The sequence below is a fragment of the Peromyscus eremicus genome, chromosome 9, assembly GCF_949786415.1.
Source record: "Peromyscus eremicus chromosome 9, PerEre_H2_v1, whole genome shotgun sequence".
In the NCBI taxonomy this organism is placed as follows: domain Eukaryota; kingdom Metazoa; phylum Chordata; class Mammalia; order Rodentia; family Cricetidae; genus Peromyscus; species Peromyscus eremicus.
The window spans coordinates 46541653-46556951 of record NC_081425.1 but is presented as its reverse complement, the minus strand read 5'-3'; the positions used below and the strand labels follow the sequence as shown (position 1 = coordinate 46556951).

The following is a 15299-nucleotide window of genomic DNA, read 5'->3' as shown; positions in this document are numbered from 1 at the left end:
AGATGCATGTAGAGCCATTGGTCTTCAGTCCATGTTCTGGTGCCAGCAAAGGAGTTTAGAAGCAGTAGCAGAAGCACTCACCAGCAAAAGGCTAAGGCAAGCAGACAAAATGCTTTTCCCTTGGGGCTCCTTGTATCTGGGCTGCTGCCGAAAGGTGTTGCCCACATTCAGGGGAAGTCTTCCCACTTCAGTTTTCCGACCCAAAAACATCCCTCACAGGCATGCCTAGAGATTACCCTAATCTAGAGAATGCCTCACAGGTGTCCCAGGAGGCTGGATTCTAGGTCTGTCAAGTTGACAATCAGTGTTGACCTCACAAACACTCTGCCTTCTAACCACAGATATTTTTCAGTTGTTCTTAGATTTATTTTTTCAGTTTATGTGCGTGAGTTTTTCGTTGCATGTGTGTGTCTGTGCACCACACGGATGTCTGGTGTCCATGGAGGTCAGAAGAGAGAACCAGATCCTCTAGAACTGGAGTACAGACGGTTGTGAGCTCTTATGTGGATGTTGGGAACTGAGCCCAGGTCCTCTAGAAGAGCAACAAGTGTTCTTAACCACTGAGCAACCTCTCCAGTCACCCTGATATTTTTAAATCACGAGTGATGGACAGCTCTACTTCCGACGCCTGTACCAGGGGCTTCGTTCTGGCCTCTGCCTTTCTGTTTCTTTCATCTAACCGTAGTGAATTTTCTCATTCCACCAGCATTAATACATTTATCTATTCGTTATAGCCTATAATTTACACAAAACAGTTGATTCTGTGCCAGGAGTGGCAATAACAGGCTTGTGACTCGTTAGGCTGTGAATGAAGGCTGAAGGCAGCAATAGAGTTTATGAAAACAATAGAGAGAGAGATAGCTCCGTGGTTAAGAGCACTGACTGATGTTCCAGAGGAACCAGGTTCAATTCCCAGGCCGTCCAGTGTTCGATCGCCAGGATAAAATTTTTTTTTTTTTTAAAAAAAGGAGTTTATTAAAACATACTTCAGAAAAACCTCAGCAGATGAGACAGAGGGGAAAACTCCCTTCACATAGGCTTTCTAAGCAGCTGATCCTAGATAGGGGGGCTTCTACATGGGTGGTCAGGCAGTGATTCGATGTCACAGCACAGTGGAATAATTGCAATTGAGGCTTATCGTGGTTTGCGACAACCTGACCTTGAAGCAGCAATGGTCCTGCCTGAGTCAGCTTGGCACAGCCAACAGTCCTCACTGGCATCCACAGTTTGCCACTAAGGCTTGTTATGATTAACTCTTTCTGCCAGGATACCGACCCTGCTTGGAGGCAGCAGTGACCTTGCCCCAAGCTCAGCCTGCTCTGTGGAAAAAAGAATCTCATTCTGAGGCTAGACTAGCCCCAGCTGTCTCAGAGCGAACACAGCTGAAACACACCACCTGCAACAAAGTCACTAGATTTGGGACTTCTTAATTTAATCTTTACAATCCTTTAAGTGTGATGCAATTAATATACAGTGCTCCGAAGTTCTTGAATTAATGTATTTTTCTTTCTAAAACTTTTTTACATTTTTATGGTGTGTGTGTGTGTGTGTGTGTGTGTGTCTGTATGTCTGTATGTCTGTCTGTCTGTCACAGGAAACAGTCAATTCTCCCTTTCCATCAGGGGTCCTAGGGTTTCAACTTAGGTCATCAGGCTTGGTGGCAAGTGCCTTTACCTGCTGAACCACACGGCAGGCCCTAATGTGCTTTTCAGTATGGTTATGGTATCAGTTCATTTGTTTGCTTGTTTTTAACTATTTTGTTTTATGTGTATGATTGCTTTGCCTGTATGTATATGTGTGCACCACATGTGTGCAGTGCCCAAGCAAACAGAAAAGGGCATCAGATCCCCTGGAACTGGAGTTACAGATGGTTGTGAGCTGCCATATGAGTGTTGGAAATCAAACCCAGATCTTCTGGAAGAACAGCCAGTGCTCTTAACTACTGAGCCATCTCTCCAGCCTCTAGTGCATCAGTTTTTATAGTGTTATATTTGTCATTTTTTGCATTTGCACCATTTTGGAGCTAATGTGTCGTTCTCATTCTTATTTCCTGAATTTTGTTCCCGTGCTTCTATCAGAAAGCACTGGAGTCAGGTACAAACCATCATTAACTCCTAGACTACCTTCCTGATGCCGGGGAGGAGAAGAGACAGGATCACTTAGAGTGATACCTCAGCTCCAGATGGCTTACAAGACAAGTCTGCAGTTAGGGGTCACTTAGAGACATGGTCATCTCAAGGCTTGTCCCCGGGGCAAAGGTAGAATACTTACAAGTTCACACAGCCTGGCTGCTGGCAGACCCTAGAAGACCCTCTTTTAGGTTCACTCTTGCCTGTTGGCAGGCTTCAGGTTCAGGCTGGCCACTGACTGATGGAGTCATTTCCCGGGGCTTCCTAACAAAGTACCATGAAAAGGATTGGTTTTCTCCTGATTCAAAAACAAGACAGCAATAGAGTGACAATCTCTATGGAGGCTCTAGGGCGCAGCCTGATGATGCTCTAGGGCACAGCCTGATGATGCTCTAGGGCGCAGCCTGATGATGCTCTAGGGCGCAGCCTGATGATGCTCTAGGGCTCAGCCTGGTGATCTGAGGCCTTTCTCAGGCAGCTTCCTCATTGTGTCCTCTGCTGGGGCCTTTGAATGGTATTCCTCCTTTGTGTCTCTGCTCCTAAATTTCTCTCTTAAAAATAGAACAGTCACAGGGTTAAGACCCACTGTCGTGCTTTAGAATGTTTAGGATGCTCTCCAAAGTCCCATGTGTTGGAAGCTTAGTCTAAAACTTAGCACCACTTGGAGGAAGTGAGACATAGTGGGAAGTCTTCCAATCATTAGGGGTGTGCTTCCTAGTGGATAGTGGGACTTCAATCCATTCTCCTCTCCCTTAAACTTCTGGCTGTAAGGTGAGTGGCGGTGGCTTTGCCACGTGCTTTTTGTGACCTTGTCACCAGAAAACACCCTCCAAAACTGTAAACCCAGGTATCCCTTTTCTCTTCGTAAGTGAAGTATCCCAAGGGTTTGTTACAGTCACCGAAAGCTGACTAACATTTCCAGTATGACCATACCTCACTTTATTGTGTTAGTAAAACAAAACAAAACAAATTACTGTTTCCAAGGAAGGTCACAAGACTGTGTCTTTGGGGCTGGGAAACAGGGTTAAACCCACAACAGCTGAAGATGCCAGTTTCTTGCATCACAGACCTCCCTGTAAAACTGTTTATGACATTGCACCCTGCTCCACTTGAGAGGGGAGGGTCCAGGGCAGAAGCCACAGTCTTCTGTGTGCTAATACAACCGTGACATCCCATTATCTCTGCTGCTGCACTGTTTTGCAGAAGCAAATCGATAAATCTACCCCTCATTCCGGGGAGGAAGGGCTGAACACAAGCTCAAACACCGGTGGGGAAGCCTCCTCAGGTGCCGTCTTCAGGAAGGCATACCACAACACACATACTGTGTGCTTCCTCTTAGCACATGAGAGGTAACACACTTTATTCCACATCGGTCACAATCTGTCATTGAGGGAAATCGGGCAAGAGCTCATTCAGGAACTAAAGCAGAAACTATAGAGGTGTGTGGCTTACTGGCTGCATCTCTCTGTGTCTTGCATTCTGCTAGCTTGGCTATACAACCTAGGACTACCTTCCTAGGGATAGTGTCACCCACAGTGGGCAGAGGCCCACATCCATCATCAATCAAGATAATTCCTCAGAGACATGGTTGAAGTTCAGTCTGATTGAGTCACTCCTCTTGAGGTTCACTCTTTCCACATGTCTGGGTTTTGTCAAGCTGACAATGCATTATCAATCAGAACGATTTTTTTTCATTGCTATCATATAATACCAGATATTAAGTTAATTTATAAAGAAAAGAGATTCACTTCATTCATTTCTGGTAGCTGGAAAGTCCAAACTTCATACCATCTGGTGAGGCCCCTGGGTCTTCAGATTGGGTCTTCAGATGGCATAGCATATTGAGAAAATAAGCTGCAACTCGTGAGAGCTCATATGTCTGGAAGGAAACAAAACTTTATCATAGTCTCCTGAACTTGTCATTCCTGAGGTAGAATCCCTTCATGGGGATGGAGCTCCTGGGACCTAACTGCCCTCCATCAGGCCTCATCTGGAAGTTTCTACCACCTTAGATCATCACACTGAGCTCAGCCCATGCTTTCAGAACTGAATATCTGGGGAAAAGCATATCATAGCAGGGCCTTACTTTGTCACGGGAGCCTTAGGAAAGTCAAGAGTTTTCTCTGAGTAATCACAAAAGGGGAGTCAGAAATCCAATCACGAGAAGGACCTGGCACAGCACTGATGGTGTGAGCCATGGAGCGGTTGTGTACATGCCTGCAGCTCCCCACATATGCCAATCTCCCTCTGAGCTCTGCAACGTGGCATGTGCTGCATTGCACCTGCTGAGTTCTCCCTCTGCTAATTCCTGTGTGTGTGTGTGTGTGTGTGTGTGTGTGTGTGTGTGTGTGTGTGTGTGTGACTACAGTAAACATATCCAGGTAGCAAAACAAAGACTTTGTTTCTACCCAATCCTGTCCACAGCTCTCTGTCCTTGGCTAACTGTCTCCATTAATGAAAGTCTTCAGTTGCACAATGGAAACAATATTTACCCTACAGGATGTCAAATGAGGTGAGTGATGTGTGCCCAAGTTTTCCATCTCTGTTACAAATGCCCCGGGAACCAGCTTGTAAAGAGAGAGGGTGATTTGGGATCACCATTTCAGCAGTTCTGGTCCATGATGAAGCAAACGTGTTTGTTGCTTTCAGGTCTCCAGTGGCGGACTGGAATATTGAAGCAGGAACATGTCGTGGAACGAAATAGCTCCATTCATGACAGGGAAGGGAAAGAGAAGAAGGGAAAAAGGCCAGGCCCCCTCCCAATGACCTAGAGACCCCGTGTAAGACTCACCTCTTAAACCTTCTTCCTCTTCCTAATAACACAAACCTGGGGACTCAGGCTTTAACACACGGGCGTTTGAGGGACATCCCAGATCCCAACAAAAGCGGTGCACAAAAGCACGTTTGCAAATGTGAGTGCTGGAGAAAGACCTTCTGAGTTCATCTGGCTACAGCCCTTGCCAGCTTCAAGTCCTTCCTTCTTTCCCCACAGCGCTCAGGGTTGCAGGTATAAGGTGGCTCAAGAGAGCCCTGACACTGTAGATCCAGCCACAGAGACTCAGCTGCTCAGCCTCCTCCCCACTCACCTGCCTCTTAGCCCTCCATTCAGAGACCCATTTTCTCAGGTAACTGGACCATTAGTCTCATTTGCACTTAGGCCTTGTATTAGCATGGTGCTCAGGCCACTGTTTGGTATGGTAAGGTCCATAGGACTGTAAGCCAGCACTAGGTGATGAGCCAGACTGCCTTCCTCTTAGGCTTAAAAGCTACTTTATAGTAAAGACAAACTAGGCTTATTCCTGTTTCTCAAGGACTGGGCTATGCCCCACCTGTAACCTTAACTACAAATGGTTCTGCACTACCTGTTCCTGTTCCAGGAATCGACAACAATGTCTTTGTTTCAGAAAGCTACTGTGATCATCTTGCAACCCTGCCTTTGTTTCAAAAGGTTTTTTATAACTACCTTGTTATGGTCACCTTGAAGTCATGTCTTTATTTCAGGAGGTTGTTATGACTAACTTGCCATGCTTATGCTCTGCTCTTGTAACCCTGCCTACTTGGCCGACCAAATTCCCCATTTGGAAATCTCCTACTCCTGAGCTATAAAAAACTTTGTCTTCCTCACATCCAATGGTGGCCTCTTGAACCCTTCCTTAGAGGAAGGCAGTCCTTGCACACAAATAAAAAAGCTTGCTTTTATTAATTTGGCCATGAGGATTTGGGTCAGTGGTTTTTCTCCTTGAATCTTTGGGATAAATGTATGACTCTAAGGTAGACAATGGCCATACTCCTGAAGACCTGAGCAACAGAACTCTTCCTCACCTACTTTGTGGTTGGCAATTGTGTTAGTACTGTGGAGTACTGGTAGATAAGAAATGCCAGCTGGGTGGTGGTGGCGCATGCCTTTAATCCTAGCACTTGGGAGGCAGAGGCAGGAGGATCTTTGTGAGTTCGAGGCCAGCCTGGTCTACAGAGCGAGATCCAGGAAAGGCGCAAAGCTACACAGAGAAACACTGTCTTGAAAAACCAAAAAAAAAAAAAAAACTAAAATGTGTATTCACCACATTGGACTACAGGAGTGAAGCTGATATGAAATTGATGTTCCTACATAAAAAATTATCTTGGGCTTCTCTGGATGTTCGCTGTCACACAGAGGGACAGACTCTCATAAAGCCACATTTAGGGACAGTCGTAAGTGGCTGTTGGAGGGAGAAGGTTGTATCCTCCTGAAATATCTGGTTACCTTTTTTGCTGGGCAAAGTAGAGTAATAAGTAGCTATACCTAAGAACACCTACATAACCAAGTATCCCCAGCTGTGCCCTAAGAAGGAGCCAGTGACACTCTGTCATCACATCCCATAGCAGTAGCTCTCCATCAGGAGATTCAGCTCCCCAAGAGTCATTTGGCAATATCTGGACACTTTGTTACAGTTGACTGCTTGTTACGAGCTGCTAAACATCCCACGAATTCCAAAATGGCCTCCTACAACAAATAATGCCCCAAATGGTAACAGGGCAGAGGTACAAGAAATCCCAAGTGTAGGAACATTGTTTTCGACATGAGTTTCTGGGTTTTGGGTGCTCTGTTGAGAACACAGCTTTTGTGAGAGCTAGTGTGTGGCTGTGTGCTGGTTAGTTTTTGTTAACTGGACACAGACTAGAGTCACCTGGGAAGAGGGGCACCCCGTTGAGACATTGCCTCCGTCGGATTTGCCGTGGGCTTGTATGTGGGGCATTTTCTTGATTAACGGTTGACGCGGAGGGTCCAGGTCGTTGTGGGCAGTGCCACTGTGGGTAGATGACCCTGGGTTGTATAATAAAGCAAGTGAGCCATGGAGAAGCAAGCTAGTAAGCAGCACTCCTCCACAGTCTCTGCTTCAGTTCCTGCCTCCGAGCTCCTGCCCTGCCTTCCCTTTGTGATGGTCTGTGTGAAATAATACAGCTGTCAGCTGAAAGAACCCCTCTCCTCCCTATGTTGCTTCTGGTTGTGGAGTTTACCACAGCACCACAAAGCTGACTAACACAGGCTGTACAAAACATTGGCAGCGCCTAGAACATTCCAACGTTATTTGTCTGCTCTGTAAACCGTCACTGGACTTGTGAGTTCTCTCTCTTGCTAAGTCCTTCTCAGTCTTCAGGCCTCACTTTGGGCTTTCCTCCTCTAGGAAGACTCTCCTAATCCCTGAAACGGGGTGAGGCAGAAGACTAGATCCAAACTGCCGTTAGAAGTCACCGCACCGCAGCAGGGGGAATAGTTTCATCTTCCTACTGCCCAGTAAGCTCCATGAGGTAAGGACTCAGAGGAGCATCTGTTGTGGTCTGCACCTAATAAACATAATCATTCTGGAAAAGTCCACCCCAGGAAAGGGAAGGCCCGGATGCAGGCCTTTCCAAACGGTCCATTCTTTCCCCATGGACATCACCACATGTGAGTCCTGTTCAAAACACACCTGCTCCCTCCAGCATATTCTAATAGAGCAAGTGTGCGAAGTCATGAGCTGTACCTGGAAATCTAGTCTACTTAATGTTTGTTACCGTCTGCATGTATCTGTCTGTTGCTTATCGTTGCCATTACACAATACCACAGACTGAGAAAGTATAAGAAAGGAAGTTTCTTTAGGTGTATGGTTCTGGAGATGTAAACTTGAAGGGCCACATCTTGTGATGGCCTCAGTGAAGTTCCCAGCAAACAAAAGCTGCACCCGTGGGTTACAGATTCCACACAGCTGGTCGACCGGTTGGAATTTCTGTGAGGACTGGAATGTTGCAGATCCAAAGTTTAATTATCTTGAGATATCTTTAAATAGCCGTTCTGTACCCACCCACCTCTGTGTTTGACCTAACATTCCTCCTCGTGACTAAGAAGTAAATCCTTCTGGAATGTGCAAATGAACCCCCAGCCTCCACCAACCCAAGGGCTGACATCAGCCCCTGAGCTTACCACACAGATCTTCACACTTAGCTGTAAAAAGTGCCTGCCTGGTATTTCTACCAAACAATGTATTTTATTTTTTTATGCATGAGTCTGTGTGCACACTCGTGCATGCTTATGAACTTGTGTATGCGTGTGCATGTGTGTGAACATGTGTGGAGGCTCGAGACATCCTCGGATGTCTTGGGAAGGCTGCCAATGTCCTTTAAGACAAGGCCTCTCATTGGCTGAGGCTCACGGATGAAAGTAGTTCCCATGGACCCTCCGGTCTCTGCCTCCTTACTGCTGGGATTATAAACAAGTGCCACTGGGACCGACATTTGTAACGTGAGTTCTGGAGACTGAACTCAGTTCTCATGATTGCAAAGCCAACACTTGACCGAAATACCCCCCAGCCCTGAACAGTGGAAATGTTACCCTGTTGGGACTTTGTATTTAGAATAACCTGAATCTGTGTTCCCAGACCATGGTTACTTATATTTGGCTCCAAAGAAACACTAGCTCCTATTCCCTTTAAAGTGCGAGCTGTGCTTTCCATGGACTTCTTGCTGACAGATCCTTGAGGCTGTGCAGGTTACCATGTGACAAGAGACAGGGAGTGTGGGAGTCTTTTGTTCTTCCTCCCTTGTCTTACAAAGCCACCAAAATTTGATCATCTAGCTTGTCCCCATGACCTTATCTAGAACATAAGGTCCCTGCCGATGTATCAGATAGAATTCCTCTATAGAAAAAGGGACACAGAGTGTATCCCATGTCCTTGGCCCAGTGTCACATTGCTTCAAAGTAAACAATCTCGTCTGTGTCCTTTTCTTTTTTTTTTTTCAATCTAATCACATTCAAAATATCCACTACTAAATCTCATAGTCAATTTCCATCCTCTCCTCAGGATGAGGATTATGCTTCAATACATGGGCCCTTAGGGTACACTCAAGCCTGACCCAAACCATTATTATAATCTTGTTTGTTTTGTTTTGCTTGTTTTTTTGAGACAGGGTTTCTCTGTGTTGCTATGGAGCCTGCCCTTGACCTCGCTTTGTAGACCAGGCTGGCCTCAAACTCACACAGATCTGCCTGTCTCTGCCTCTTGAGTACGTGTGCCAGGACTGCCCAGCATATAATCTTTTTATTTGTTTGTTTGTTTGAGATAGGGTTTGTTTGAAATAGGGAACTCACTATGCAGACCATGCTGGCCTTGAACTTGCAGAGATCCACCAGCCTCTGCCTCCCAAATGTTGGGATTAAAGGTGTATGCCATCACACCCAGCTATTATTTATAATCTTAATTTTATACCAGGGGTCAGCACACCATAGTTCACAGGCCAAATGCAGTTGCTTGTTATTGTACAGCCCCACAGCTAAGAATAGTTTTTAGATTGGAAGTGTCTACGTAATATTCTGTATTTGCCTCCTGGCCTCAAAGAATGCAGTATTTGGAATGTGTTCCCTTACTGCAAACATTTGTAGTTCTCTGACCCAGCCCTCAACAAACTTCCCTCTCAAGAGTTCCTGTCTGGTCTCTGCTCTTCATTGGCTATGGCCTTCTTAGCCCATTGAGGCACAATAAATTAAGGGACTAACACAGTCTTGTGACAGCCAGTGGTGGCAAGCTAAGTATCATGAGACTCCAGGAAGGCTGCTGGCAGCTTACAGGGTAGACCAGTAACATGATTCTCTTCATAAGATCAGTGCAGTTAATACATTTAAATTCTGCGTATATTTCCATCTAAAATCAATCACACATTTCAAATATTAATCAGTTTCTTTAATTATATTCTTTAGAGTGTATAATTCCTGTCTTTGCTACTGTATGTCTATATATCACATGAATCACAAACCCATGCAGATTGGCTTACATTGGAGGTTAATACTAAAAATATTAGTTATGAATTTAACTTAGCTCACCATCCCTATATTTAGTTCTAAACCTTTCTGGGATTATACAATTATATAACTAACAACAGGTTTGCCAGCTGAGATCCACTGAATAATTGGATGGTTGGAGAAATGGGGACATAGATGAGATGGTTGCCCTCCAGAGATGTGCCAGCTGGACCGGACATGGTAGACACAGTGCTGTGAGTCCCCTTTCTATAGTACAGCTGTACCTGACACAGCAGTGAGAACCTAGAGTCTAAGCCTGTAGCTTGGAGGATGGTTTCTCTGCCTTCATCCCTGGGTATCCTATCTCCCCTTACGTAAGCCCCTGGAGCCACAGGTGGCCAGGCCCCTCCCCCAGGACCTCTAACTGCCAGCTTCCACCCACAGAATACTCTAACTGTCCTAACTGCTGGACCCTGTCCCCATCCTATAGAGTAAAAAGCCCAATCTCTGGACATGAAATCCCACCAATCTCCACCCTGGAAAACTCTACCCTGAAAAGTTTCACCCACTTCCCAAGAAACTCTGCATAAGTCCTGTATCCTGTTCAGTTTGCTGCTGTTTCTTGCTCCAGCAGAGGCAGCCACCCTCCTGGGTTTTTTCCCTCCCAATAAATCTCTTGTGTGAGGTTTGTTGTGTGGTATGACTTTGTGGTATTCCTTGGCTTCCAGCTGCCAGGATACCTTTCCATCTGAGCTGCAATGCTAACATTTGGTGTTGTGACTCAGATAGGCTCTCCTAGTGCCTGCATTTCCCCTCATGGTCTAAGCTGCACTGGGACCCTATCCCTCATCTCCAGTCCATCCAAAACAGACTCACCTTCTGGCTCACTGATCACTCACTACCCCATTCACCAGCAGCAATTAGGTGAGTTTCCCCTTTGGTCAGTGTAAATGTTTCTCTGAGTCTGAGGAAGTGACCATTGCGTGTTGGCACCGCTCTGATACTCTTGGAGGCGGAGGTACCCCAGCCATGATCTTTAGGTCTTTAAGGCTGTCCTTCTTCACCTGACCCCATGCCCCGACACCTGGAGCTGCAATCCTGCAGTTCCCTTAGTTCAAACCAGGCTATTGCTCTCTTCCTGCTCTCTTCCCTCAGCTCCCCCCTGGAGCTGTCCATAATCCCATAGCTCCTTTAGGCCCTTGTGTCTTTTATGACCTCATTCCCTGAACGCTTTCCTGTGGATGAGACCATCCCCTTAGAGCGCGGGTTTCTCACCTCTACCGAAGCCCTGGTACCAGGCACTGGGTCTCCGGGCTGGCTTAGCCAGGATAAGCCCCTGACCCCTGCTGAGTGTGGTGATGACCCACTGAACAGCTTAGTCCTTGTTCTGTCCTCCCTGAGTCCTGGATATGCCCATGACTACAGGCTGCAGTGACATTTTCCTTTTCTCTCATCATGGGAACCTGTCTTCCCCGCCCTCTCATTCCCTCTTGGGATGCCTCTTAGAAAACCTCCAGCCTCTCCGCCTGATACCTGACTGACACCTGACCTGAAGGGCACTAAATTCATTCACTTTTGCAATCAAATTTGGCTTCAATACCCCTTAGATAATCCACTCAAAGGGCCACCCAATGGCACCTTAGATCCTAATATTATTTGGGACCTTTACAAATACTGTGAGCTATCAGGGAAATGGAAATAGATTTCCCCACTCCCTATTTCTCTGCTCCAAGCCCTGTTTTTATCTGGTCTCCTCCGCCACACACACACACACACACACACACACACACACTGTGTAAATGTCCTGTGTTTTAAGTTACCACAGATGGATCTGTAAGTTTGTGGCAGAGTGGGAAGAGCAAGACCTAGCAGGAGGGGGAGAAAGCAAAGGAGTAGACCAGCTGCAGCATGCACACACATGCGCACACTCTTCACTGGCTACACCCTGCACACACTCCTCCCTGGCTGGTGCATCTCTCAGCTCCCTCCTGCAACATCCGCTGTCTACAGCCAGGACTCAAAAGTTTCTAAGCTTTCTCTCTTCTCAGCTTACCAGGTTCAGTTTCACAGGGACTCGGGTGTCTTTCAGGGATGGGTGGCTTTAGACTGTTGTTTTATGCTGTCCCACTTGAGTTAAAATCTGGCTCTAGAGTTAGGGTGTAGCTCCCCCTCCTCTAGACCCAAGCAGGCTTGTTGAAAGATTTCTTCCAAAATCTCTGCCCCATATCAGGCGAGCCACCTGCTGTGCGACAGAGAAAGGAGGGAAAACAAAATCAAGGGACAGACTCTTCCCAATAGGGACTATCGCTACTCTTCTCATACCCAGAGTTGGTTCAACTCTGAAAATGTTGCTAAGGTATGAATCTTATCTCAAGATTTGTAAAACTATTGTGTAAACTTTCTGTACCTCAAGATTTGTAAGCATATTGGGTCTGATTAACACCCTGTAAAATCTGTAACAAAAGGGTTAATTTAAAACTCATAGCACTAGGAAGGATAGTTATAAGTCTAGACACAGGCACACTTAGAGGAAACTCGTGGCTTCCTGCCACCTTAGCTGCTGTCCCCCCACTGGGATGGAGGTAGCCACGGGGCTGACAGCCATCTTTGCTAGCGTTGGGAAGGATGGACTTGGCCATGTGACCTCAATCCCATCTTGATAAAAGTGACCACATGACATAAGCCAAGCAAGGGAAAACAATCCTCCTAGCTGTGAGACCCAAACCAGATGATTCCTCCACTGTTTTCGATCACACTAACAAGCCTCAACCCACACACAGTCCCTTCTCTTCCTCTCCAGACTCTCGGGTTTCTTTTTCTCCCTTCTTAGAGACAGGCTACCAACCTAGTCAGAGCTGAGGCAGTCCCTGACCAGGACCCTGAATGAAATTACAATACCCCAGGGGGCATCCTTGCTCAGGATCAGTTTGTAACTTGGCCACCCTTAAAGAGACAAATTATGAAAAAATCCAAGAGGTCATCCAGGACAAATGTGATAAGCCATTTCAATCCCTAGACTGCCTCACAAAGGCCCTCTTACAATATACCAATCTGGATCCAGAGACCCCGGATGGAAAACAACTCCATATGACCTACTTCTTTCTAAGTTTCCCTGATATTAGGGCCAAGCTTAAGAATCTAGAGAAAGGACCTCTAACTTTACAGGCAGAAGTCTTAGCAATGGTCCTTAAGGTGTACCATGGGAGAGATGGAAAAGCCCCAAAACAAAAGTACCTGATGCTAGCAAAGGCCTTTTGACTGGCCATAGCATCTGCCCAGGCTCCATGGCCTCCCAAAGCCTGAGAAACTCCAGGTCCCTGTTTCAAATGCAGTCAGGAGCTTCACTGAGCCCAGGCCTGTCTGATCCCTCATAAACCACCCAGACCACATCCCAGGGGCCATCAAGAAGGGCACTGAGGTGTTGACTGTGCCCATGTCCCTTGTGGCACTCAGGTACTAAGATGCATCTTTCTGCAACACATCTTCGTACACAGCATCCAAGAATCCCACAGGGGTGGGCAGGAGAGAATGGAGGAAGCATGCTTCATATTTCTCCACCTCTGGTCACAGTCTGTCGACAAGAACTAGTCCCAAGGCCTTGCTTGAGTGCATGATCCTGGAAGACAGGGCTTCACTGTATCAGAGAGAGGGAATGACTTAGATGAAGATTCAGCCAGTCTCTCTACCTTTGTCGACTGTAGTCCAGTGAGGGCTCCAGGAGACCCAACGCCCTCTTCTGGCTCCCACAGGCACTGCATGCACATGGTACACAGGCATCCACGCAGGCAAGACACACATACACATAATTTTTTTTAAGCCTATTACTTGGCTGAATATGTTATTCTCTAATTTTCTGGGTTGCCTTTGTGTAAGTACTGCCAGCAGCAAATCATCAGATCTGTCAATCTGGAACAACATTTAAAGGCAAATTGCAGCCTCCAGCCAATGGGATAAAAGGCTTTTTCCATGAAAAAGAACTGGGGAACTTTAAGTGATCAGAGACTGTGCTGCTGAGAGGCAGGAACATGAACTGAACTAAGCCCATGGCTCTGGGTGGTAATCTCAGGTGTTTTCTGCAGCCTAGGTCCCTCACGTAAGGGAGGTCAGCATCCTGGACTGTGGCTTTGAAGAAACTCCCTGCAACATTCAAGTCTAGCCCCTGGTGTGTCTCTTTTTCTTTCTCTCCCTCAAGCCTAAATTCCTCCTCCTACATACTATTCCTGCATGGAAGACTCATCTATGCCTCTTCCCTCACTACTGGTCATTCAACTTTTTATTAGACCAATCAGGTGTCTTAGGCAGTCAAGGTAAAACAGCAACACATTTTACATAGTTAAACAAATGCAACACATCTTTACATAGTTAAACAAATGCAACACATCTTTACATAGTTAAACAAACGCAACACATCTTTACATAATTAAACAAATATCCGAAACAAGGAGTGCAGTCATTCAGTTTTTGCCTCTGGTGGTGATCGTGGAGCCAGTATAGTGACATGTGCTTGTACTCCCAGCCCTTGAAGGGCTGAGAGGGGAAGGTTGAGAGTTCAAGGCCAGCCTTGGCTACATAGTGAGGCTTGTCTAAAAAATGATAATCATTACAAAAACAAAAATAAATTTAGAAAAAAAAGTTAGTAACAAAATAACCAAAGACAAGAGCATGGGTTTAGCATGAGGACGCTCATCACACCTACAGCTTTCCTATTCTGAACTGTGTGAGGGTTGGGGGAGCAATCTGAGGCGGCAGGCAGGCTGTTGGGATAGGGCATTAGCCATTTATGTCCCTGGTTTTAAGCTGACTAAACTGTAATCTGTACTAGGAAATACCATGATGTCATGTCTGAGCTCTCGAACACACACACACACACACACACACACACACACACACTGCTGTGGCAAGAATTTCAGATGTTTCTTATTGTGACTGCATTTATTATCTTGTCTTGTTTCATTTCTTTTGTTCACACCGTTCAGAGCTCAATGAAATGAAAATCCAGTTTGAAAACTTTTGTTTATAAAAGTCCCACTTGCCGGGCGGTGGTGGCGCACACCTTTAATCCCAGACTCAGGAGGCAGAGGCAGGCAGATCTCTGTGAGTTCAAGGCCAGCCTGGGCTACAGAGTGAGTTCCAGGAAAGGTGCAAAAGCTACACAGAGAAACCCTGTCTCGAAAAATTTAAAAAAAAAAAAAAGTCCCACTTAACCATACTCTTTCTGTGGCAGGGTGTATATATGTCTCAGTGGTAGTGAGTGTGCTTAGGCTGTGTGTGTGTGTGTGTGTGTGTGTGTGTGTGTGTGTGTGTCTCAGTGGTAGGGAGTGTTGTGCTTAAGATGTCTGAAGCTCTATGAAGAATCTCCAGCACTGAAATTTTGAAGACAAAAAGAAAAGGCACAGTCTTTCTGAGCTCTCCTGAAG

The 15299-nt window shown here is 46.1% G+C and overlaps 1 long non-coding RNA gene across 1 annotated transcript; it reads right to left on the bottom strand.

Moving 5' to 3' along the window:
- Positions 1-2276: 2276 nt before the first annotated feature.
- On the bottom strand, positions 2277-11073 carry LOC131919218 (uncharacterized). Its single transcript, XR_009381195.1, has 3 exons — positions 10759-11073; positions 3918-4008; positions 2277-2393 (listed from the first exon to the last, which is right to left on the bottom strand). It is a non-coding gene; the product is annotated as an uncharacterized LOC131919218 (long non-coding RNA).
- Positions 11074-15299: the final 4226 nt, after the last annotated feature.